The sequence below is a fragment of the Corvus kubaryi genome, unplaced genomic scaffold (genome assembly GCF_017639235.1).
Source record: "Corvus kubaryi isolate FWS band 111438036 unplaced genomic scaffold, C.kubaryi_AGA036_p1.0 split3-73, whole genome shotgun sequence".
Classification (NCBI taxonomy): Eukaryota; Metazoa; Chordata; class Aves; order Passeriformes; family Corvidae; genus Corvus; species Corvus kubaryi.
In genome coordinates, this window is record NW_024582091.1 from 44,109,422 (window position 1) to 44,135,415 (window position 25,994).

At 41.2% G+C, this 25,994-nt stretch overlaps 1 long non-coding RNA gene across 1 annotated transcript; it reads right to left on the bottom strand.

Annotated features, from left to right (window-relative positions):
• Window positions 1–953: 953 nt before the first annotated feature.
• On the bottom strand, window positions 954–25,978 carry LOC121659408. Its single transcript, XR_006014310.1, has 3 exons — window positions 25,791–25,978; window positions 3,191–3,281; window positions 954–1,594 (listed from the first exon to the last, which is right to left on the bottom strand). It is a non-coding gene; the product is annotated as an uncharacterized LOC121659408 (long non-coding RNA).
• Between the last annotated feature and the right edge of the window lie 16 nt (window positions 25,979–25,994).

Below are 25,994 nucleotides of genomic sequence, written 5' to 3' on the forward strand. Positions count from 1 at the left end.
TGGATGACCAGTTGATCACAAGCTGGCAGTGCCCTTGTGGCCAGGAAGGCCAATGGTATCCTGGGGTGCATCAGGATACCATTATTAGGTTTTAACTTTTATATTCTTCATATTCTTTACTGCTTAGTGTGTATCTCTGAAAGTTTCTTGTAGTCTGTTAATTTCTGCTCTCGTGCTAGGTAGACATAACAAAACCTCTCTGGGCCTGCTTTCCAAGGACACCAAGACTGTCCTAGGCCAAAAAGTATAAACCAAAGAGCCTCTAAAGGGGGGGTAAGCTGAGAGCAAAACTGAAGCTTTAATTGGAGAATTAACCCTGCTATGCAAATGAACCAAACCTATAAAAGGGTGAAGAACTCGTGACCTGTCGTCCATCTTGGGGTCCATCTTGGCAATAGCCTCTGGCTTCCCAGGGGGTACCTTTGAAGGCCTTTCAAATAAATACCTACCTTTCTTCCCTTACTCCTCTCTAGTCTCTGTTTCTAGAAGGCCTCTTAAGGCATCATGGCCAGCAGGTAAGGGGGGGTGGTCCTGACCCTTTACTCAGTCCTAGTGAGACCACATCTAGAGTGCTGTGTCCACTTCTGGCTCCTCAGTACAAGAAAGACAAGATGTGACTGGAGAGGGTCCAGTGGGGAGCCATAAAGATGATGAGGGTTCTGGAGCATCTCTCTTATGAGGAGCATCTGAGAGAGTTGAGCCTGCTTAGTCTAGAGAAGAGAAGACAGAGGGGATGTCACTAATGCATATAAATATCTCAAAGGTGGGTGCCAAGAGGATGGTGCCAGACTGTTTTCAGTGGTGCCCAGGAGGAGGAGAAAAGGCCATAGGCTAAAACATAAGAACTTGCACCTCAACACGAGGGAGAGTTTCCTTACACTGAGGGCAGCAGAGCACTGGAAGAGGCTGCCCAGGGAGGTCATGGAGTTTTTCTTTCTGGAGACATTCAAACCCCACCTGGATGCATTCCTGTGTCACCTCTAGGTAGCCCTGCCTGGGCAGGAGGGAATGGACTGGATAATTTCCAGAGGTCCCTTTCAGCCCTAAGAATTCGGTGATTCTGTGACCACTATTTCAGCCATTTCACAGTAAATGGTGACTGAGTGCTGACCATCACCTGTGATTTCTAATGATTTTAGTCCTTCATCTTACAAGGGAAAAAATTGCTTGGGCAAGGTCTGGGTAGTGACTTACTAAACCATGCCAGGAGGGAGAAGTGAAATAGCTTTTCCACATCTTCAAGGTCTGTAATTAATGAGAATCTTAGTGCTTAACTATGTTGTGTTATTGCAGATTAAATGAGATGAGGTGAGAGTGGCCCAGACACAAAAGGGCAAAGCAAGCCCTGGGAAAAATGGAGATCCCAGCTACATAATCACTATCCACTGTTCCCTTAATTCACGTACACAAAGGTGGATCAATTCAGTGTAAGTAACAGACCTTGAGTTCTCTTAATCCACATCCAAAGCATTTTTCATGGTCTGTCACTAGCACCTCTCCTGGAGGCATCAGAGCTGAGAGCTGCATCAAGATGCTGGCAGTAGGCATTTGAGAAGAGGTTGTGTTTAAGGAAGTCAATGCTGGTCACTCTTGCCTATAACAAAATGAAAGAGGTCATTACATAACAAATATTTCCACCACCTGATTCTATTACACGATATATTTGAACAACTAGGTTTGCAGACAACATCCAGCTGTATCCACATATCTAGTCCATAAAACTAGGTTTCTTTCACTACTTTTTGCTCCTTTCCCAATTCTTCCAGTTGCTTTGCCCACTCATATCCCACAGTTTCTTTATTTAGGTAAGGTTTTTTTTGAGAAGCAAGCCTTTAAATCTCTGTGCAGTATCTAGTGCCCAGACAAGTGTGAGATCCTGCACATCTTGCACTGGCCAGAAAAACTATCCAGGCAAACTATTAAGAAATAGTCTGTCTTAATTTCAGCAGTGGTAACTTCATCCCCTTGTGGGTTATCACAGCCTGAAAACAGTATCTGTAGTAATTGAAGTGCTTTCTCAAATTCACTTATTTCCTTAGCACAGCTTGTGTTGCCATTGCTACACAAAGATAAAGCTTTATCAGAGAACAAACTCTGACAATTTCAGATACTGTGTCTATGTCAGATGCAGAGGGTAAAAATGTTTTATAGAAAACATAAAAACAAAAAAAGGAGAGAGAAAAAAGAGGAGGCAGAGCCATAAGAGTACCTGAAGCATTCAGACCTAGCTGGAAATATAGCAGCTGCCATGCTACAGGTCTATGAAGACATTAAAAATCTGAAAGTTTTTTGATTTGATAAAATTATGAAAAATGCACATGTATGCTGCAAAAAACCAATAAAAGATCTGAAGAAGTCTTGCACAGTTGTGTGCTAAGTTGTGTGCTAACCAGATTTCACTTCCTCAGCAACAACACAGGCTTACAGAAAGCAGTGCAAGAGTTGCAGGAACCCACTTCCATTCTGACAGTGATTTATTATTGCCAACCCCATGATGTTCTGCAAAAGCAAATTTTCCCTTTCCATTTGAAATGCAAATTTTCTTTCAGTGCTGTTCTGACATGTAATTTTACTGGGGAAGGGTTTGGTAGAATGACTAGTGCTGTATTTTTTTCTCCCCAAAGGCTGAGTGGTCTGAACTCACAGCTTCTATATAGACTTGGTAATGCTGTAACTTTAAAAAACATCTTATTGTGCCTTAGACTGCATGCTGCAATGCTGTTTACAACTCTGTGAGGGTGGAATGGAGAAAGAGTTCTCTCAACTACAGCTGGGACTTTCCTGCTGGCAAGTCAGTTTGGGAATACCTGGAAAAGTGAGTTCTAGCCCTCCCTTCTCTTTCTCCTCATGGGAACAAGCAAACCATCTGCTGTGGGTCCACATCTCCAGAACTGCCCAGGCTGGCACACAGCTCCACAGTGGGTTGTGCACATGCACACCATTCAGTTCAGGATGCTTTCACACTGTTGGCTTGGCTCCTTCTGGCAAAAAGTTTGCAAGACGCTGCTGAAAACACTTCTCTTGTTTTTTTAGTCACTTACACAGCAGGCATTTTCTAACCAAGTGCCAAGCGCCAGCTTCTGTTTCAGGAAAGAGAAATGCTGCCTTCTAGGGCTATGGCACTGGGAGAGAAATATCAAGCAGTGTAACAAAAGCAGGACTTGTGAGACCTAATTCTGTGAACTCTCACCTGCCACGTTGCTGAGGGATGTCTGCAGTCACAGGCACAGCCTGTCACAATGGCCTCCTCTGGCTGAGCCTCTCTGTCACGGCTGAGGGTCCTGCCAATGAGAAATAGATATTATTTCTTTTAGAGTTTGCAGTTGTGGATTTTGTCATGAAGTGGAACCCATCCCACAAGGGCCTAACCGTCTTTCTTTCTTTTGTTTGAACATATCTTATCTGCCAGACAGAATAAGCGCTTATCTCCTACTATAAATGGATTTAACTTCCCATTCTGCTGGCACTCAGAAGAGCAATATTCAGCTACCAGAAATTCAAGAACAGGCCTCCAGAAAAGCTGATAGAGCAACAGCAATGAACCAGATGCTCCACCCTTATAAATTAGGAGATTATGCATAACCAGCTGTACCATATAAATGCCCAGTTTTATAGGATGCCATGGTCCTTCGTGTTTATCATATGGTGCAGCATCTGGCCAGTCCTGTTCATACCTCCCATATATCTGCTTTAATCAGATGTGGACTTGGGGTTTATTTACTTGCATGGCTTGATCTCAGCTAAGAATCACTTTGCGGCCCAGGGTGGGGTTCTGTTGTGAAATAACATTGGCTTTTGCCACAGATCTGTTAGACATTATCAAGTATTCCAGACTGCAGGGAATTAATCATAAATAGGTGGGGTTTTCTATGGACTTCAATGTTTGCTACAAAGATCAAAGATACAAATCTGTAAAACTCGTCTTAAAAAATAAAAGGAGAAATCTCAAACTCCTGAGTATTAGTTTGCCACAAAGGACACAAGACACAAAACAAGGGTGCTTTCTGCAGAGAAGGGAAGGGAAAGAAATGACACTGGTGTTCATGATCAGGAAAGTTATAGTCTCCGTTGCAACTTGTTTTCAGAATCTTTTGTAAAAGGTTCCCAAGGAAAGAAAAAAACCTTTTAAATGTAATTCCTGAAATTATGAAGTCACTGGTTGTTTTATTGTGTTACATGTTTACTCCACTGAAAACCCAGTTAAAGAAGTGATTGCTACCAGAATTTTGGCTTGAGATGGGGAAAAATGGGAAGCTTGAGCCCCAATGCTTACAAGGAAAGGAATACCTGAAAAAGCTCAGTGATCTGAGGTAAATACTGAAGACAGTTTTAAATGTTTAAATATTTTGCTCTTTTCTAAGGCAGTGGGGCTCTGATGCTGAGTTGCCTACATATCATTACTAATGACAAAATGCAGCCCAGGAGTATCACACTGAGGACTAGACTCTTCACAAATGTCCTTTTAAACTCAAGAACCGGATGGCAATGAAGAGTCATTGTGCTAATTGTTATACCCACAAAAGAGCATCATAAAATTGTTATTAACTTAATTTAGTTATTCCAGGTAATGTGCTCCTAATACTTTTTTTTTTCTTTTTTTGGGTATAAGAAATCACAAATCATCCCAATTCCCAAGAAACAGCAATAAACTCTTGTTTTTCATTTTTTACAAGAGGAGTATTCTTTTAACATTGCTTTTTATGTGACGCTGGATTTGTTTAATAGCTGACAAGTACATGATTGTTACAGGGCTAAGGTTTTATTTCTAGGCTAACTTGTAAATATAAATTCTAACATTTGGAAGAAAAAAGATATCAGCAAAAAGACAAACAATAGCATTGTCTTTGTTAAATCAAACTTAAACACTTCCAGAGGGTCAGTGAAATCATGCTCTGAGTGGAATGAGACTCAGAGACACAAACCTGGAGAAGAAACTGCTGGAAAAGACAGAAAAGGAAAGAAGACAAAGTGCACACAGACAGGGGCTGGGAAGCAGAGAACATGCAGCATTAGAGCAGAAATGTGTATTTCAACAAGTGTAGAAAATAAGAGCAAAGTAATTTGACGTACAACACAGACATTAAGCAGTTTCTGCTTTGGAAAAGGAGACCCATATTCCTATGGAGCAAAACTCTTTATTATGTCAAGGAGAAGATATACCTATAAGGACACAACATAGATGTATTCTGATCAATTTCAGAATTTCAAAGACAATTTCAGCTATTTCAAAAGCAACCTTAGAGGGAGAAGAGACATTACAGAGACAATTTCTAAAGCCAGAGAGAGAAATTCGTACGTGATTAGCAGATACAGTGAGGGATCTGCATGAGATCCTCACGTCCTGAGGGTGGCAGCTGAAGCCATGCACACAGCATCTATGCTTGGGTGACTGAAGCTCTACCCCAGTCACTGAAATACCACTGTAATGTACTAATGGGATATTTACCAGGTACGAGCTGGACCCTGAAGTCATGTGTATTTGATTTGTAGGGTTACACTGACAAATCTGAAGAGAAAACCTGGTTATGGGGATGAAATGCAGATCAGATCATGTTGATGTGTACACTGGAGTTACAGGGTGCCTTGGGCACAATAGCCTTTCTAGTGCCAAGGATCTTCTCTTTGCCTTTGAGTGATTACTTTTATATTTGAATGATCACTTTTAAATTTGAACGATCTTGTGGAAAACGGAGTAGGATGAGTGAAACTCTGGAAAATTAATGTGAAGAGATTTCAGAAATTGACTGAGTTCCCAGTTTGGTGCTTCTTTTTATCACATTCATTCTGAATACTTTCTGAGGTTCTCTCCTCACTGAAATATTGCTCCACTCTCAAAAATAACATGAAAATGTATGTTAAAAGTACAGAAGCTTACTAAATAAATAGTAAAATCCTCTCAGGTGCACAAGAAGTATCATTATGCCATCCCTGAGCACACAAGGACATTATTTCTTGCCAATTTGCTCCTCACTGGTGGTTGCTACAGAAAAACAGACTTCCAGAAACAACAGGAGACACAATGATATAAAGTACAATGTATTTTGAGTGCTTAAGATTTTGAAACACAACAGGCTGGGATCAAGCACAAGCAATGGGAAGACCTGAGTAGAACAGAACTAGGAAATCCAGCTGGGAGACACAGTAAGATCGTTTATTCTGTATGTTCCAGTCATACACCTCCTTGCTCTTCAAGCTGTGCTGTGACCTCAAAAAAGAACCAGAGCCACAAACAAGCAAGAGCTACTGCAGCTGTGTGATCCTCTCAGTGTGTGCAAACAGAGTATCTGTGATGCCTTGGAGAAAAGCTGGCCAAAATGGCTTGTGCTGGGAAAAGGTACTTTCCCTAATTTTTATACCTGCTGTATATTAAAGACAGCTGAAAGCACCAACTCAAATTACCATTGGTCCTCTAAAGGAACATTATGTTGTTCATATTTTTACCATGACTGACTATTACAACAAAAAAGATTCTCTACTTCCAGATGAAGTAGGAAAAGTAACATTTCAGAGTGAGGCCATCAACCTGACCAAACAGAGAGCCATGCATTGGTGTAACCAACACCTGGCAACCTGTGGCAAGAAACATGACCTCTCAAGGTGCAAGGATAGCCAGTCATGTTATGGGGTAAGGTGGGAAAATAAGCCAAACACGGGAGGGAAACTGAACAGCCCAGAAGCTTCAGCTGATTTTCCACAAGCCTCTGCAATGCATGTGGATAATATCAACAAAAACACACCCAGAGAAATATTTCTAATAAAAAACTGGAATTTTGCTGCAAGGAAAAAATATTACTTATTAAAATACCATTCGTAACATTTTGGTTTTTGAGTGAAAAAACAAAATAAGATTCTCTTCTCTGTAGGAAAAAAAACCCCTGTGTCCTTAATCTTCCAGGCTGTGAGATTTCCAATGACATGTCTACATTTCCTGGAGTAGGACAGGAATGGAAATTGTCCTAGACAGCTCTGATCAATCTTTATCTAACACATCCAGTCAGAACTCACTCTGCAATCAGTGACCTTTGGGAATGCTTTTCATGAGGTGCTATTTCTCTGAAAGCAGTATAATTCAATATATAATATTCAATGCTCCTGCCAGGAATGCAGCATACACATAATCTGAGGCAGGAGGTAAAAAGAGGACATTGCTCTGCACACTCATCAGCCACCCTCAGCTTCTTGTTAATAATGACAGCCCTGTGATTTTACCAACAGAGACTGACAGGTCAGCATTACATTGACAAGAGAACAAAAGAGTCTCCCCTGCCTTGGGTCAGGCCCCTTCCCTGCTCCAGGGGCTCTGCTCCTGCTCCCATTGTGCAAGTTTCACAAGTTACACTTCACAACACCTTGTTTCCTTGTGCTGGCTAGAAAAGAAAAAACAACACCCAAGAAACTTCTGCTGTGTAATCATGAGGGTCCAAACAGCTTACTGAAGTTTACGTGCAGCAAACTGAGTATTAACTCCCACCCTGCACTTCATTTCAGCTGGGAACAGTGCAGAACAGAGACATGGGTGTACCTCCATGAACAGTCAGGATTAAAAACATCTGTTTAATGCTTATGATCCAAACACTAGTATTTCTAATGATTTTTGAGACTTGAGTGAGCTGAAGACTGAAGTGTCACAACCAGCAGGCCAAAAGAGGAGACTGGAAGACATTACACCCACATTATGCAGGCACAACAGAACAGAGAAAATAGCTGCTTATATTATTGAGCATACAGTATTAATGTAATATTTCTTAAGTAGAATCAAGTTTTGAGGCAGATTATGTCCCTAGACCTTTGCAGATTATATCCCTTCCAGCCTAAAAGCATTTCAGTTAACTGGAAAACAGCATGGACAAAATCAACAAGAGAAAGACAGTCAGTCCAGTGGGTTCAAGTCCTAGGGCATCCTTGGGATATGGAGAAGACAGAATTCTCAAAAACTATTTTCAGTTTCTTAGTGGCAAAGCAGGAGAAAAGAGCGAGAGGTTCACTCTTCCCTCTTGGCCATTTTGCATTTGCTGTCATGGCTCAGGAAGCTGTGTATTTAACCCTCACAAGCAATTTACTCACGGTTTTAGGCAAGGAATGAGCAGGCACTGGTGAGTGGACATAATGGGTGTGGATGACCGTAAGTCTGGGGAGGTATCACAATTATTTGGAGAGGCTGTGAAGCAGAAGTAGGGACAGACTCTCTGCTTGCTATGGGCTGTGCCAAAATCAGAGCCAGCTTTCACAGTCCAAAGGCTAACTTCGCGCAATGATACAGGTCATCTGTTCACTTGCTTAGGGACAGCATTTTAGCCAGAGTCCACATAAAAACACCAGATGTGAATGTTTCACTACCAGAGAAGAGTCAGAATTACATTGTAAAGAAAATCCCAATTTAAATACTACAAGTCAAAAAAAAATCAAACCACAGTCACAAGGTATAATTTCATTTCTCATTGATAAGTGTGCCTAGCTTGGCAGGAGCCAGTCCTGGAAAAGTACATTTCCGAACTGAGCCTTTAATGAATGCATGAACACTCCTTTTTAAAAGAAAAGTATAAAAAGGAGGGATTTATTCCTGAAACAAATCTGTATTACTTTTCTCAGAAGAGGTACATTTCTACTCAGTGCACGCAGTTATTACTTCACAGATTGGAAAACAAAATAAAGCTGAAAAGAATAACAGCTAAATTCCAAATCCCAAGGCAATGTTTTCTAAATAAACCAAAGAACTATAAAAAGAAGTGTGGCTGAACCATGTATGGGATTATACTGACATGTTGTGGCAAGATGGAAGTAATGCAGTGCCTTAATCACATCTGTGACCATAAGCTACTCTGCTACGCTCTTTCCTCTGCTTGAAGAGCAGAGAGAAGTCTGGGATCCTCAGTCCCAAACGGAGGACAGGGACAAAGAAACTGAGAAAATGTATGAGCAAGATGTTATCACTGGATCCGTCCAGTATTTCCAACCATGGTATGTGGAACAGTGAAGTCATTTCCACATCTTAGCTTGGAGAGATGCAGAGCAGATTGCTTCCCTGTCTGAATCAAAAGTTGGAAACCCTCATCCCACACAGCTGCAGATGTGCATTTGGAGGCCTCCAACCTATGAGCTTTCAGCCAGTCGGAAAGCTCTCTGTTTTCAAAAAAAAATATCCCCAAATGATTCCACTGAATAATCTTTCCCATATCATTGATACATTGGGGAAAAAAGTTCAAGGACAAGCTGTGTTCTGAGACATGACATTTTCAGAGGAAAATGGCCGTGCAGACAAAATAATTAACAGACCTGTGGCAGTGAATAAGCTCCTGAAGTATGGAGGCTTTATAATAAGCCTTTCCATCTATGGATCCACAAGAATCAGTCTCAGTGCCGGAGAGCTACAACTCCTCCTAACCAGTGAATAGTTGTGGTAGGGAGGTAAAGGGTGACATGAACCAAGGCTGACCACCCATGGCTCCACCATGTCATCAGCTGCACAAGCTGGAGGACTTCTGCATGGTTACTTGGTGTGCTTTCTTTCTGGGCAATGAGAAATGTTTGAAACATGGAGCATCTTTGTCGGACCATGAAGACCACAGTCATTTAAACAGCAAGGCAGCTAGAAGAGCTCATCTTTCCTAGGTAAGAAAAAACACGGTCCTGTGAGGAACACATTATTCAAAAATATTGACTTAAGTGGGAGTTAATCATCTAAATACCCCTATTTTCAGAGTGCCTTAAATACTTTCATGTATTTATCTTTGTAGTATCCATGTGAAATACAGAAGGGCATTAATCAGTTTGTAAAGATTTACAGGCAGCCAATCCCCTTTGAACTGACTGTTAAGATTACACAGAAAGCTTGTGGGCAATGCAGGGAACTGGATTTTGTTTTCTAAGATTTTAGGACCTCAAATACTAGACTGCTGTGATACTGCCTATCACACAAAAATAATCATCAATGTGATTTGGCATGAATGTGCCATAAGTGCCAAGTTATTTTAAGGGGAAATATCCATTCTGGCAAGCTGTGTTTCAAAAGATGCAGGAAGTTACAGAACAGCTGGCTCAGCAACAGAAAGGACACTCCCTTCTCTGATTCAGCCCTAGAATGACTAAAGACTATTCCTTCTTTTTTGCTACTTGGAAGAAAACACCAAAATTAACTCAGTTGGTTAGAACATGGTGCTAATAATACCAACGTTGTGGGTTTGATCCCAGTATGGGCCATTCGCTTGAGAGTTAGACTTGATGATTCTTGTGGATCCCTTCCAACGCAGAATATTCTGCGATTCTATTCTATTCTACTGGGAAAAAAGCAGCATTTTTGTGCAAAAGCACTTTCACTTTCTTCCCCAAGAAAGTGTGCTCTGTGTTTCAGCAGAAAACATCGACTCATTTACTTCTCAGGCCAGCAAAAATGTAGACACTCAGCCTACGGCTTGAGATGTGCCAACCACTGCTATGTCTTGACTTTTTAACCTCAGTTGCAATGTAAAAACAGATTCCTATTAATGACACTATTATGTACTGTTGGGGCCCTCCCCCCTGCCATGTGGTCCTGTGGGAGAAGGGCCCCGGGGTAGAGGCAGGGCCTATGGGGTTTCCCTACTCCCTGGTCAACCTCATTCCCCCCCGGTTGTTTTGTGTTCCCCTGCCCGGGAAGGACCCTCTGGTCCCGTGATTGTTCAGTTCTTGGCCAAGTTGCCAACCAGGTAGCTGGAAAAATAAACATCTCTGAAAATATCTACCAAGAATCGGTCCATATATTTCTTTTCCATGGGCCTCGTTGTCTGATACACGTGTTGCAAGAATCCCCACTGCAACAATGTACGAAGGGAATTGAAAGAAGCAGCAGCACTTTTGACTGTGCTGAACTTTATGTTAAGGTGAAATTAGTTTTGTTATTCCCTGCTACCTTGCACAGTACTTGGCTCCTCAGGCACAGAGAAGTATACAACTAAAAAAGAGTTGTGACTCCTGTAAAGAACCTGCAGTCCACAGAAAATGCACAGGCAATGCCTGTCGTGCCTACTGAGGAAATGTTTTCTGGAAGTGAACTATGTGCGGTATTATTATCTGTAGTATAAAGGATATCTATAGTAAAAGGAATAATGTTTCTGTGGCTGCTGGAAACTCACAATGTTGCTTCACATCCCTCCCACTGTCTTGTGTATAATTCTCCTCTCTGTCCTGACATAAATGTTAGTTACCAGAATAAATGCAGATACAAATACCAAATGGCTTGAAGTTTACTCACAAGAAAAATAAAAAGCATTATCTGCAAAACACTCAAAGTGTACCAGCAGTGAGAGGGTTTAAATCAGTATTTCTGTATTATACTTACAACTTCCTTGGTCAGAGACAAGAAAGTTGAAAAAAGCTACTTCACAACCCAGTGCTTCTGGTGCTTATATAGCATTGTGTTTCCTTGCACTGGTAAATTTTTTTGTATTTTATGTTACTGTAGAGACCAGAGAAAGCGACTCCAGCCAACTTGCTGGTCACCACGGCCCAATTTCACCCTCCCACTCTGCACATGCCACTGCCTACATCCCAGAGGTGTGCGCTGAACCACTGCATAAGTGGGCTGCTCCTGTCTGGGTGGAGCCCAGCAGAGCCTGCAGCAGCCCCTGGCACACACTGCAGTGCCAGCAGCCTGATTTTGGTGACACCCATCTTTACCTCCCAAGGAGCTGCACAGCTGTCAGCAGTGCAGAGTCTCCTCTCAGACTGTGCTAAAGGCTGTACGGGAACAGTAGCATCCCTCCAGCATCCATGGACTCCTCATCCTGCAAACAACAGGGAAGGCCCTGCCCTGCCACCCTTCCCTTTCAGTAACTTGATGCACAGACAGCTTCAGACTCCCTCCAGGCTCTCCAGCATGTCAGGAAGGCAAAGGCAAGGCATGAAAGCAGCAGTCAGGGTGTGCCAACAGTACAGATTATAACCAGAGAGGCAAGACATAGAAAATTCCAGTGTGGGATTATGGTAATAAGAAAGACTTCTCTCCAGTAATTCAGGCACTTCACCAAAGATTGTGCACTGTGCTAAGCACCATGCCTAGAAACTAAGTGCTACAATACCGAATGCTGCAATGCTGAATGTTGCAGGGCATGAATCCCATTTGTCTCCCTACCCCATGGAGCCCTGTCAGAAGTGCAGAACTTTGCAGCCATGTGGTGACCAACAACCCTCTGCAGGAAGCAGACAGGAGGAAAAAACAGACCACATCAGAGCATCTTGTGAGTTGCCAAAAGAATACATGTGCTATCTTGAAAAATTTATCATTTGAACACTTGAAAATGACAACTTGCTTTGAAAACTATCAGCATTTCAAATTTGGCCCTTAGGTACAGTATCCATGGTCTTTCCAGAGAAACCTGAAGAGGCAAAAAGCCTTGCTTTCCTCTTGAACTTCTGCTTCTCCTCGGAGGTGAAGTCATGGAGTGACAATGTGACAGTCCTCTGGATTCTTGACACTCACACCTTGACCATGCAATGAAGTTTCTGTGGGTGAGCTATGAACTTTAGACCTGATGAAGTTTTCCCAGACAGCTAGCTCTACACTCTGATTTTTTTTCACTTTTGTTTATAGGACAAGCTTCGCTCCCGACTCCTTCCCTGATCTTCTAAAATCAGCAAAGCACAAAACAAATGTAGAAGTTGAAAATTGGATTTCCTGAGGGTGAAGCCTGTTACACTATGAGCACACATGCCAGCGACAGAAGATAACTGGTAGAAACTCAGATGTTTGTTATGCTTGCTGCTATTTAAACCATTTGCTTTTACACTGTTAATAAAACTAATTAAAACTTCTGCACAGCAGCAAAACCAGACCAGTAAGGACATGACTTGAGCAGAGTACAGAAGTAGAAGGTTTCTTGAGGTAAGATTAGTCAGGCAATGGGCAACTGGCAGCATACCTGCTCAGGGATGACAGCAAAGCCCAGGGGACCATATAAAGGCAATAATAGTGGGCAGGGTTAAGCATGAATAGCCAATTTTTAAAAGAGAAATCTCTACCTAATATATGCTCAGAGGTTTTACACAGAATTTTGTGAACACACAGAATTCAGGCAGCCAAGCAGCTGGCTATATACTCGATCATTTCTGAAGTAGGCAGCCTCAGCAGTCAGACTCCAGCTTTGATTCACCTGTAAATTCCCCACTTTCCCATGTGATTTGCCAGAAAGAGGTGTTACTATGACTGGAAACAAGTTTATGCCTGATTTCTGTTCCCTTTAAAGTCAGACTGTTGCTCTGACCTCTTGTGCTACTGCTGCTTGTCAGTAACATGCTGTAAGAGATGAGGAAGTACAAAATATCACAATCAGATTTCCATGGCACTGTTAACGTGAGGTGTAAGTCAGCTCAAACTGGCACACTTGCTACCTTTACCATTATTTTAGAAAATATCACGGCATCAATTAAGCTGAAAACTTCTCAGATAATTTCCTACATTTTAGCACAGTAACAACAGTATAATGTAATGGGACTGTAACTTCTCTCTGTAGGCAGATGGCAAGACAACACACAAAGCATTGTAATGACCAGTGTGGGGTGTTGTTAAGACATGAATTAAAGCTCCTGGACTGGAAAACCTTTTTTTTTTTAATAGATTTTATAGGTATGAACTACATTACAGACACATGCTTTCAGTGTGGGCTCATTAAAATTACCAGAAATTAAGAACATGCTTAGCTGGTACTTTTGAGATTGATCTGATTATGTGTCACCCATCTAGTTTTGTCTGCATCTAGTTATTCTCTCTCATGGAAAGCCCTGTCAAGGTGAATCCTCTGACATACGTTTTCAAGTGTTGCAACACATCCTGTGAGGTAACTTCAAATCAAACGGAATTGAAACTGCACCCTTGAGCAGCCTCTTTCAGGCCAAATATCCAACATGAGATTAGAAACTTTATTTATCTTCAACTTTGAATTCCAATTTTAATAGGACTCTATCGTAAACATACATCTGGGACAGGATGTAGTTGCCTAAATTGGGGAAGCAGGTACATCTTAGGTACTGAGGGTATCCTGCCTGGTCTTCAGCTGCCACTGCAAAAGAGATTTCAGGCCTTCCTGTAACACATAGGTCTCCCTATACCTGTCCTTGCAGGTGTCCTGGATACTCAAGGAAATGGTACCCTGAGTATCTGATATTATCAGCTACCAGAGTGCTGCATATTGATATCTCTGTCCTTTTAGCTGGTGATGTACTTCCCTCCTGCAAGTTCTTGGATGAGGTGCAGCAAATCGCACACCCTCTTTCACATAAACTGAAAACTGCCATCACAATGAGTGCAGGTCCTGCATCAGTGCTTAGGTGCCCACTCCTAGGCTGACTTGAAGCTAGCTAATTTGGATGCTGTTAACAAGGCAGTATGCCCCAAAAGCAAACCCCCTGACTACTGCAGCCCACACAGAGCTTCATATTCCCTCAGACACACTGCTATAGGCATCTCAGGTACCTCGGATACAGGTCTAGATGACACCACGAGATAGCATAACCCCAGCACAGTGAGTGCTTAGCTCTGGTTGTGCAGCGTGGTGAAAGCCATACATGTCGCTGCCTATGTCCCTGAGGTCTGTGTAATTCACAGTGCTGTCCCACTGTGGCTGCAGTGCCACCCGGCCTCACAGCAACCCATTCTCATTACTCTGGTTGGGGAAATCTTTCCCCTTGCCTGCACAAACCACCCCTGCTATTGTATGGAGATTTTTGCTTCCTTGAAGCAGCCATGGTAGGCCAGTTTGGAAGCCAGGATACCAGACTTAAAAGGTTAATGATCTATCTATTATGCTAAATCCTGTGCAGCAGCACTAATTCTTCCTATTCAATCATCCTTTTCCCAAGAGCTTGGGACAATACGAGAGACATGGAAGGCTACTGATTTATTGCTGTCATGCAAAAGGTCAGACTAAGGAAGACCAGACACTAGAGTCTGTTGCCCTATAAACTTAGTATATTACAAGCTGTTTGTTAGCTTGTCTTCAAAACATCCTTTGACAAACAGCCACTATAAAAATAACACTTGGAGATTTTCAGTAACTTGCATTTCACTTTTCTGGGTTTTTTTCCAAAGGAAATGAGAAAATAGGTTCTATCACCTTCCAGCATCACATGTTCACTCTGAAATGGAAGCCAAGATACTCTGATTTACCATATGGGCTATTTACACATCACACCTCCATGAGGGATGAATTGATGAAAGTTATCACAGAAGATAACAAGACAGTAGCAAAGATTTCTGTTATTGAGTTAGAAACCCAGAGTATACAAAAATCAGTAATAAATATGTTTTCATTGAAATAAACTGGCATATCTCTCACTTTTAAGCTCCAAACTAGTGTTTAGGACTACTGAGAACACAAACATCAGTCTACACCCACCAGTAGAAAAATGTGCTTATATATGGTATATTTTTGGATATAAAAACATTTATGTGTGTAATGTAGATATATATATATATGTTGATATATAAGATGATTTAATATATATGAGCATATATATTCTGTGCAAGCTGAGAGACACAAAAGAACCTAAGCCACAACTTCAGAGCTTCTCTTTGTAGGAGAGTTACCTTCTGACAGCAAGACAAATGAAATGGCAGCTGTGTTCATTCTCTAGCGCTCATGCTTGTTTAGTACTCTGATTAATGATGAGTGCTTTACTTAGCCTAATTTATCTCTCACAAGCCTTTATATGCTGCTCAGAACCCAATGTAAACTTTATGCGCAGATGCACCCACACAATAAAATGATTCCATATTGAAAATTACTTTAGTTTAATTTCAAAGTGAGTCCCCAAGGACCTCATTGGTTGGGATGCAGTATCTTGATCTGCCTTGACTTTAAGCTTGGGTTCATGGGCCATCCATAAAAGTTGCAATATTGCAGTAAAAAGGTGGAGTAGATATTAAAAGAAAACAGTGACATCCAGTTGCTACTTTGGTAAATTTTTTAGTTCATTTGAACATTTTGGAAAAAGAGGGAAAGGAGCAAGGGCACTGATAGAGGACAAAACCTTTTATATTGGAAGTCCATCCTGGGAAGATATATCTATCTAAGCAAGGTAAGAAACTCTAACCTTTACTCTAAGACTCCTTCTGACTGAGAAAATTATTCCATCCCAGAAAAAAGTATGAAGCATCAGCCTTCTAAAAAAAAAAAAAAGATGGAATCATGGAATCCTGCTGTGTCCTTATAATGATTTCTGACTACATTTCCACTATTATCTGAATAAATATTTTATGAGATGAAAGTATTTGATAAAATGGCATAATGTGGGATAATCAGAAGGAGTTTCAACACATCTTCGTGGACTCGTTTATTGCAACCTTTGCACCGGGAAAGAGCCAGGTCAGCAAACTCTATGTGAGTACTAAACAGCTGCAGAAGCTTAGAAATAGCCTGTGGTGGTAGAGTGGGTAACAGGAAAAAACCACTTTGTCATAGAGACAAATGCACATAGTAAGGCAGATGTGAACTCAACAACACTTACTGTCCTTCAGCAAATCCAGCAGAAATCAGGAATAACTCTCAAATTGACATGTAAACTCCTATGAGAAGGAAGCTTATTAGTCAAAAATTAAAGCATCTTCTATGTGGAAAGGCAAAAATGAAAAACAAATTAATGATAGTTCTTCACATCCTAACAGCAAAGAAGAGAAGCCAACTTAGAACACATATCCATTCTCTACATTTAAGTAGTTCTTGCTTTTTCAGTGAGATGAATACTACCAGCTATTTGGCAGGCCACTGCTGAGACCTGCAAAGGGCTTGCACATCCTCATCAATTGGCTAATTGGACATTCATTTTGAGACTAATCTTACTCAGAGCTGCAACTTCAGCTTTGACTGTATATTTTCTCTTTGTATTTTCTCTTTGTATTCTCTTTGTATTTTCTCATTGTATTCTCTTAGTATTTAATTTTAAATGTAAGCTGATGCATTGAGTGCAACTTTTCTAAATAACACTGCCCTAAGGCAATAAATACAGATATCCTTTCATTAAGTTTCTTAAAATTAGAGCTGGTATGGTAAGAAAACAAAAATAAAAATTATCCTTAAACTCTTCGAGATTTTTGTAGCAAATATAAATTTAGCACTTATTTTCTTATTAGAGCTAAGATGCTCTAATATGTTTTGTATGACATTGATGTTGATAAATATAATGCAGAAGTTGCAGTTTCCTGCAGAGATGAATTGTTGACATTTTAGAAAATAGATTTCATAGAATTTACAATGACTCAAGTATTCATGCTATCAAGCATTTGTGTGGTCATATTGATTTCTTTACCATTACATAAAAACCACGTAGCAACAATGCTTTATTACTTCAGAAGTTAGTGGCATGAGTTATAGCTAATGCTTTCAAAATGATACCATTATTGCTTCTTTATAGGCTATTTGTTTCTTCATTCAATTTTCTCAAGCAACAAAATACTTGTAAAAACTTGATTTCAAGAGTTGATAGTCTGATACTGGAGTTAAGCAGGGAAGAAGAAAGTAACAGAAACTTTATTCAGAAGCTATGAGATTTTCTTATTTTCTGAACAACTATAATGGAAGCAAAATTTCTGTTCAGGTTATTGCTGTTACTACTATAAATGCAAACTTATCCTCTAGCCTCTGAAAAACAGGGCGGTGATTCCTATAGGTAATTTCTAGTTGGTAACCTCATTAAATTTTTTCTGTATTAAACTTCATGCTCATACATTTACTGTGTTCCTGCTTCTGTGAGCTTTAAAATCACCTTCAACTGCCATGGGTTTCAAGGAACCTGTCCCTTGTATCATAATAACGATTATTCACAGAATCATAGAATAAGCTGAGTTGGAAGGGACCCACAAGGCTCACGGAGTCCAACTCCCAGCCCTGCACAGCACCATTCCCAAGATGATGGGAAGTGCCATGTCATACTGCCTGTGCATGCTCCTGCTCCACTTAGAAGCACTTTTTTCTACTGTTAGGGCAAAATCCTGCCTTTAGGCATCCCTCCTTCCTTAACAAAACACTGCTAGAGTGACATCGCTCCCTCTTTCATACGTGCCATGTCTTTCATTTTCACAGGAGAAGCCATTCATTATTTATATGGAAAAAGCCCTCTCCATCCATGTGAGTAACTTTCATCTGTCTCTTATGATTTATTAAGCATTTGCCATGTTTTTCCTTTTCTTCGTTACATTATCATAACAGGGTGGTACCACCTTGAAAAGGACAGTTTCCACTCTGTTCCCAAGGGGAGGTAACCGAGCACTTTTGTGTAAACTTTTGAATGCTTGACTTCCTTATTCACAGTTTCTTGAGTATGACCGTACTTTGCACACCTAATTCCTAGGTGGCAGTGCTGCCTGGGCTAAGCAGACCATGTTAGGCCACAATGTGAAGGGTGATCCCCCCAGCAGGCACACCCTAAGTACAGTTTTGGACATGTCACACCTGCCTGTGTGATGGCCATTGCATCTACATGTTTGCAGTGAACTCTGCCCTGTGTGTGGTGGCCCCAGTCTTACTGCCCATGTGATAAAATAGTCCTGAAAATATAAATTATCCAGATTCAGGCTTATCTGATTTCAAAGACATGACTGACTTTGGGCACTTAAGTTAATAATAATGTCTGACTTTCTTGCTGTTTGCAGCACTAATCACAAGAAGATCTCCCCAAGTGAATTGCAGTCCTCCGTTTTAGGAAGACACCTAAAATAGGTGTTGTTTTCGAAACTCAAACACGTGAACAGAGGACTGAAAATCAGACTTTTTAAAGCTCAGGCATGTTAGCCATGCAGATGTGGTAGCACTACAAACAAGCAGCATTAAAAAAACAGCAGGTGTTCAAAAATAATTTGTGAACATAGAGTAAGCCCACAAATTCAGATGTCTGATCTAAACCCAGATGAGATTGCATCATTCTTCTACTTCTCAGGCCAAGAATGATGCCTCTAGCAGCAGGGGAGGTAGCTGAGATTTCTGCGGTTTCTAGGCCAGGTGTCATAGTATAAAGGATAGGTTGGACTCTTAGGACCCAGGCAGGAATAGGTCTCCCTCCTGTTCCAGGTGTTTGCTAGACTCATTTCTCTCCTACAAGGCTGTATCTTAATGTTTCTGATAAGCAATTTAAGAAGTCTGGTTTGCAGGACAGGCACATTTTTTAGCATATCGTCATCGTGATTTTCTGAAGGTTTATGAGAGACCTCTTGGGAGCTTAATCCTTCCTACTTTTGCACAGCAGGATTTCTCTAGTTATGCCTTATCATACCACTTAATTATCCAACAAATTAATAAAGGGAAGAGGATGAAAGAAATAAAATGACTTGAGTAGCCCAGTGAAACCTATGCATACAAATGACACACTGAGTCATTATTCCTCTACTAACTCCTCCCAAAGAGACAGTGGGGAGATATGCAATTCATGGTCAGTCCAATCAGGCTGCTCTTGATCCCACTTAATCCTTGGGCACAACCTTCTGATGTTCTGGAGGCTGCATTCTGAGGACAAGATAAATGATGTCTCTTCAGGAAGGATATCAGTTGTTTTCCTTTAGAGGAGGCATTACCTGATTTCTACCTGCAGCAGAGGATCTTAAATCAAACTTCATCTTGCAGGCTGTTGGACTCAAGCATTTCCCAGAGCACTTTCTGCTTCAGTGAGTGTCCTGGGTCAAGCTCAGTTGGGAATAGTGCTGTTATGATTTTTACTTCTCAGTCATGGTTAGTTTTCTTCCACCTCGGTGAACTCACTTTGGATTTGGTTTTATGAATCAGGAGTGGTCTTGGCTGTGCTCAGTGGTTTGGTCGGCTGTTCTGGGCTATGCAAATCAGGATTTGTGAATACACCACTCAAAATAGCTCTGCAGATGTGACTTAGGAGAGTGGAAGAATGACTTTTACTTCTATGTTTGCAATGGTTTAACTTTACTGGTTTTGGCAGTATCAGTAGACCAAGACAGATCAAGAATTATGTGCCACATCCTCCTACATGCAATATTGTGGAAAATCATAACTACTCTTAATTGAATTAGAGACAAGGAAAAGCTCCGTTAAAGGTATTAACAAGTGGGGTCACTGCAAGGCTTACCATGCTTTCCTGGAGTGTAAGTCTTATAATAAGCAGTTTAATTTTAGAGGTGTGAAAAACAAGGTTCACTCTCCTGTGAGAATTTAAAGGGTTTAATATAAAGACAATAAGAGACACATAAAATAAAGCAAAGGGATAACAGCCAGGTGCCTTGGCGCTCTGCAAGAGCACGCCTGATGCCCGGGAATAGTCTTTTTTATACCATTTTTACTGTCTGTTCTCTATGCATATTCAAACTTTTCCAGGAACTGTTCTGCATGGCCACTCCTTGGTTCCGCCTTTTTAGAGCATGCGTATTCTTCTGCCTTGCGGTTTTATTTCTTTTGATTCTTGGGGTTGGGCCCGCTAGGTAAGAGTTGATAGTAGGGTGGATCTCTTAATTCTCCAGACAGTCAGGGCTGATTGCAGCTTTGGCCTCTCTGCTCCCCGGGCAGAGCGGTGATAGTGGCTCTCGGACCCTCCTGGCCGCCCGTTCTCCGGGCGGAGCAGCCTTTGGGCCCTTTTGTTCTCTGGACAAAGTGTTGATCAGCAGCTTCTCGGGCCTCATCCTCTGTTTGCTTGGAGGTTATCTTACTTGCTCACACTTGCTAACATTCTTGCTAAAAAGAAAGAAAACTACATCCATGCAGCAAAAAGCATTTCTAACATTATATAATATCTACCTTAATACTTGCGAGAAGCCAATATTATATGTTTATAACAGAGGGATTGTCAAAAGAAGGTGAGATGGAATATTCAGAAGGAATTGGTTTTTTCTGTGAGGAGACCTTTATTTTGTGACTTCACTGTCAAAAAGATCAAGAAAAAGTATATGTGTAGCAAACAGCCGTGGGCTAGGAACATCAGCCTCAGCAAAGAGCTGCTTTCACTGCTCCACTTAGGCTTAGGCTTCTGAAAGTCACAAAGCCTAGAGCTCCAGGGACACTGGAGGGAGTCTCTTGAATTGACTCCCTTCGGTTAACCCATGACATGGTGGAGCTGAGGTTCAGCTGCAGGTGGCACCATCTTGACACAGGACTGATATTCTGGCTGCTTTGGAAGGGGACAGGAACGCAGAAGGATGTATACATCCATTTTCAACTTATTAACTGCAGGTAACCTATACACAAAGTATCTCCACACATGTTGGCTCCTGGTATAGGAGAACTTTCTCCTTGGTCATGTTTGCATTTATTAGAAACACTTTGTAAGAGACAAAAGGCAAAGCATTTGCAAAAGATCCAACTGAACTATCTCTAGGGTTTAGAATATGTACTACTCTCATTCATTTGAACTTGAACTTTAGGTAGCTCCCTGTACAGCTGTGTAGGTGTATTCCTAATTACAGCTGTGTTTAAGAATGATTTTTCATTGCTGCTGATTGTTTTACCTCTGAGTTAAAAGACTGCTTATTTTGTTTAGTCAATCAATCTACAAAGAGCAAAGAAGGAATTTTGAAGGTGTTTCAGTTCACTGTGAGCAAAAGCAGGACTTTCAGGCCCGTTTATTCTTCCAAAGTTCTGAAAAAGAACTTTGTTTAAATGAGATCTATTAAACTCTTTATCGAAGGTCTTAAAGAAATATAAACATCTGATCCTTTTCCTTCAGCCTATGACTGAAAATAACTGTGCTGGTTTTCATACCTTGAAAATTGTGAAGTTTTATATAATCTTTTACAGTAAATGACAGAAATATTTTAGGAAACAAGATGATGAAGAACCTCTTTCACGAGAGGTATTTTATGGGGGAAGATGAGTAACTGTTGTTACACTGAAACTACTGTAGCACAAGGAATAAGCTATAAACTCTGTCTGGAGGAACATGAATCGTCACTCAAAAAATTTTATTTCACTCAGTTTTCTCTTTCAAAGCTCTGATAGATTCATATATCAAAGAAGGGATAAATGCTATTTAACTTATATAACTCATACCCTGTGTAAGTATACATTTATTTTCAAAATGTGAGTGAATTTCATAATCAGAAAGGAAGTATCACAAATAAATGAGCTGGTTTATTTTCCTTTGGATACTTTCTTAGGAGTTTTTAAATACCAGCATGAAGGGTAGCAAAGCTAGCAGTCAGACAGTCTTCCCATTGATGTGAACAGGGTCAGAAGAACTTTCTGGCAAAGCAACAAGTATCAGGATCAGCAAAAGAGACACCTTCCCATCAGTCTTCTGCTGAGCTGAACAGCAAGATGACCATTGCCTCTTGATTGCACCAGCAAAACCTAGTAGCCTGCACCTGAGTTTTAACCTGGCTGGGAGAATACAGATTCAACAACAAAGAACTGATTAGTAGGCAAAGGACGTTGCAGATATGAGAGGCATAAAACTGTAGAGTATCAGAAAAAAAGCATCCCAATCTAACCCTAAACCAATTGGTTAAACCTAAAAAATCCTCTTGGAAGGTGGTTGTTCAGGTTACACAAGACACAGATTTGTTCCTGCAGTGAGCACAAAACACAAACACCATCCTTCTCAGTTCTGCATCTGGATTTCAAAACATAGTCTGATAGCATCTTTTAGTATTTTCAAGCACTTTTTCTTTAAGTTCCTCTGAAGATTACTATACTGCTACTGTTCTGTTGAAAGAATGCAAAGGCAAAAATTTCCTGAAATGTTTTCTGAGCAACAGTGTAGGTTTATCTTTTCCATGTATAATTTAAAAAAGCATCCAAGGCAGCCTACCTGCACCTTAAATTAAAACAATTAAAAAATTTCCATAGAAAGATCAGCTGTGCAAGGCTGGATTGGATTGTGGCCACATGTCTGAAGTTTCCAGTTCCTTCTAGTACTCATGTTGTTCTTTATGGATACATTTGGTAATGTCGCATGCTATATGCATTGAAATGACTCTTTCATTTACACTCCTGAGTTAAACTATTTACAGAGTAAAGCATAGGCCCTTGATTTCCTAAGACCATCTCTCTATTTGCTGGCAGGAGGAAACATCTCAGAAAAGTTCTTGTCTTCACCAATAGCAGGCCCAGATCCAGTGGGATGCATCTTGTGATTCTCTTGACTGAAACTCTATTTTTGTCCAAACAGGGCCTTTCTTATTGCTTGCAGACAGTAAATATAGTCTGTAGAAATATCTGTGCAGTCCATCTACCTCACTCTTCGCCTGCTAGCACACCCAGCAACAGTCACCACCCAAGCACAGTCAACATATCACCATCAATTGGCAGAAACACAAGGCCAGACACTGCCAGCCTCACTCAGGCAAGTTTCCAATGAAAGCCAACAGCAACTTAGACTGAGAAAGGAGCGTGGGATTACAGGTAGTGTTGGAGCCAAAAGCCGTGTGTGCACTGTTCCACAAAATAAACATATTTCTAAGAAATGTGAGCAGTACTGAGAATGAGAGGGAGATTGCTGAAAAGCACAACTATGACTTGATTTCAACTGCAGGTCTTGTGACCAGGGAAAGAGAAAGAAAATAAAAAGGGCACTCACAGTCCCAGATTGATGCAATCAAGCTAGTCAACACTCCCCACCCTGTCAAGCACAGAATTTCCTCCCTCCTGCTGGGCTTCTAGGGCTAAGGATGTCAGGTGAAAAAAAAACCTCAAGCCTGCCAGCAAGTTCCTTGGAGAAGCAAACTGCTGCTGAACACCTGTCACAGAGCATCTTATCAGGAAAGATTATAATCTCTTTCTCACACTTATTTTACAAAGGTAGAAGCTTATCCTAACACCATTTCAACACCCAGTTAAAAAGGAGAATAAATCAAAATGTCAAGGATTGGATTTTTTTTCCATTTATGATACATAATCCTAAATGTTCTTCTGACTTTTTCCATTGTACAGCTAAATTAACTTCTTGAGCTAATTTTTTTTATAATAAAGAGTAAATTCTTCAACCTATTCAGTCTTTTAGCTACTTTGTACTGCAGTTAAATTCTAAGTAAAACCCCTCTCTTGTACAATCAATCTGGAGTAAATCTGCAGAAGTTAAGGGCTATATGCAAATTTGCTGTAATGCAAATGAGAGAGATCCTGTCCTGCTAAAATTAGATTATTCCATCATTAATCTCTTATGTATATCCTTTATTTCAGACAGAAAAAATGAAGATGGAGAGGAAAAAGATCAAAATACAATGGAAAAAAAGCTCCACTGTCATGGGTGAAGATGCAGTCAGAGGTCATAGCAAATAGTACTGGCAGTGCCAAACTCTGGCAGGAAAAGGGTATTAATTTTTCTCTTCAAGATAAAAAAGAAAATGGAAAATGAGACACTGAAATTGAGGGGCTACTTCCACTCTTTGTAATACTCAGAAACTTCAGCCACTTGTGACAAGGTTTCCCGTCTAAAGCCAGGCTCCAGTCTTCAAAAGTCAAGTCAGCTGGGACATTTCCAAGATCAAGGGTAGGAGAATAAAAAAAAAAAACACCAGAAGGCCTCCTCTCCCCACTTCTGCTTAAAATGCCATTTATCCACAAGAGTTTAAGAAGTTTCAGCTGAATGTGGAAACATTTCTAGTTAGAGAAAGTAGTGTTATCTTTCATCAAAATCTTTGTGAAAAATCTGGCCAAAATTTATTGACAGGAGAGACACTGTCCAGTTGAGTACCTGAACTCACTATAGGTCCTCTCATCATTCATGGTATGTATACTTAAGACTGTGAGCAAGCCAGATTACTTGCCTTGAGACCATGGCTTTGAACTTTGGAAAGCTGTGCTGTCTGTGGAGCCAGAATGAGGCTAGAAACCTCATTTTCTCAGCACACTTTCAGACTGGGCCTCTGTATGCGGACAAAGGCATCAAGTACCCCCTTCCTAACACAAACAGCACAGCAGGCAAAAAAGCAGGAGTTGCAGGAAAGACACAGAGTGACAGAGTCAGCTAATCTGGGAAAGAGACCAGTGTGGAACACTGTAGTGTATATCTCTGTAAGTATATAGATACTTACAATATATATTACTCTGTACATGTACCATGTACAGCTTCTAATCCTCTGCAAATTAGAATCAGTTAAACAAGCAAGACAATAATTTCCAGACACAGCCTCTTGTTCTACCAGTCAACCCATGCTGACCATCACTTCAGTGAATTGATCTGCAGCAGTTGCATTGACACCTGGCTCTTGTTTGCATGGTACTCCTTTTATGCAGAAAGGCCCGAGGGAATGGTTGGTGATGAAAAGACTAAGAGACCAAAAACTAGCAAAAGAGTGCCAAGATGGAGGAGGTAAACTTGAAGGGAACAGAACAACTGGGAGGACAGCGAATCAGGTCAGCTGGCAGGAAAGGAGCTGGCTGGGGTCTATCTCAGGGAAGAAGGGCTGATGTCTCAGCACCTTCAACTGCTAGAGCCTCCCCAAGTATTCAGTCTGTAGCACCCCACGAGCACAGCGTGCACCCTTTCAGGTTCTCTCACCTCCTGCTCTCAGTGAGGGCTGCACTGAGCAGCTGTACACACCCCCAGCAAGAGCTAAACATATTATTTCTCACAAGCCCAGAAATGCTGAGGTGGGAATGTGCCTCTGCAGCGCCTCTACTCCAACCGGGGTCAGGTGGAACAAGATGCTCAGCTCCATCACCAGATGGATTTTGAGTATCTCCAGGAATGGGGACTCCATAGCCTCTTACCATCTTCAAATACACAATTAAATGCGAAGTAGTAGGGAAAATCATATCTTTGAACACCCAGTGATGTAGCACGTTGGCCTTCAGCTTCCTCCGGAAAAAAAAAAAAAAAAAAAAAAAAAAAAAAAAAAAAAAAAAAAAAAAGGTGCGCAAGAGCATCCCACTCACGTCTCACGGTGGTTTCGAGGGAGAATTATTCATCAGTGAAAGCACTGAGGGGTGCAGCAGAAATCACCCCGCAGCCTGGAGACGGTGTCACGGCGGGACGACAGGGCCGCGGCAGCATCCCCGGGCGCTCACCGGGTCCCGCAGGCCCCACGGCGCCGCGGGAGCGCTCCCGCCCAGCGCGGCACCTCCCGCCCGGCTCCTCCT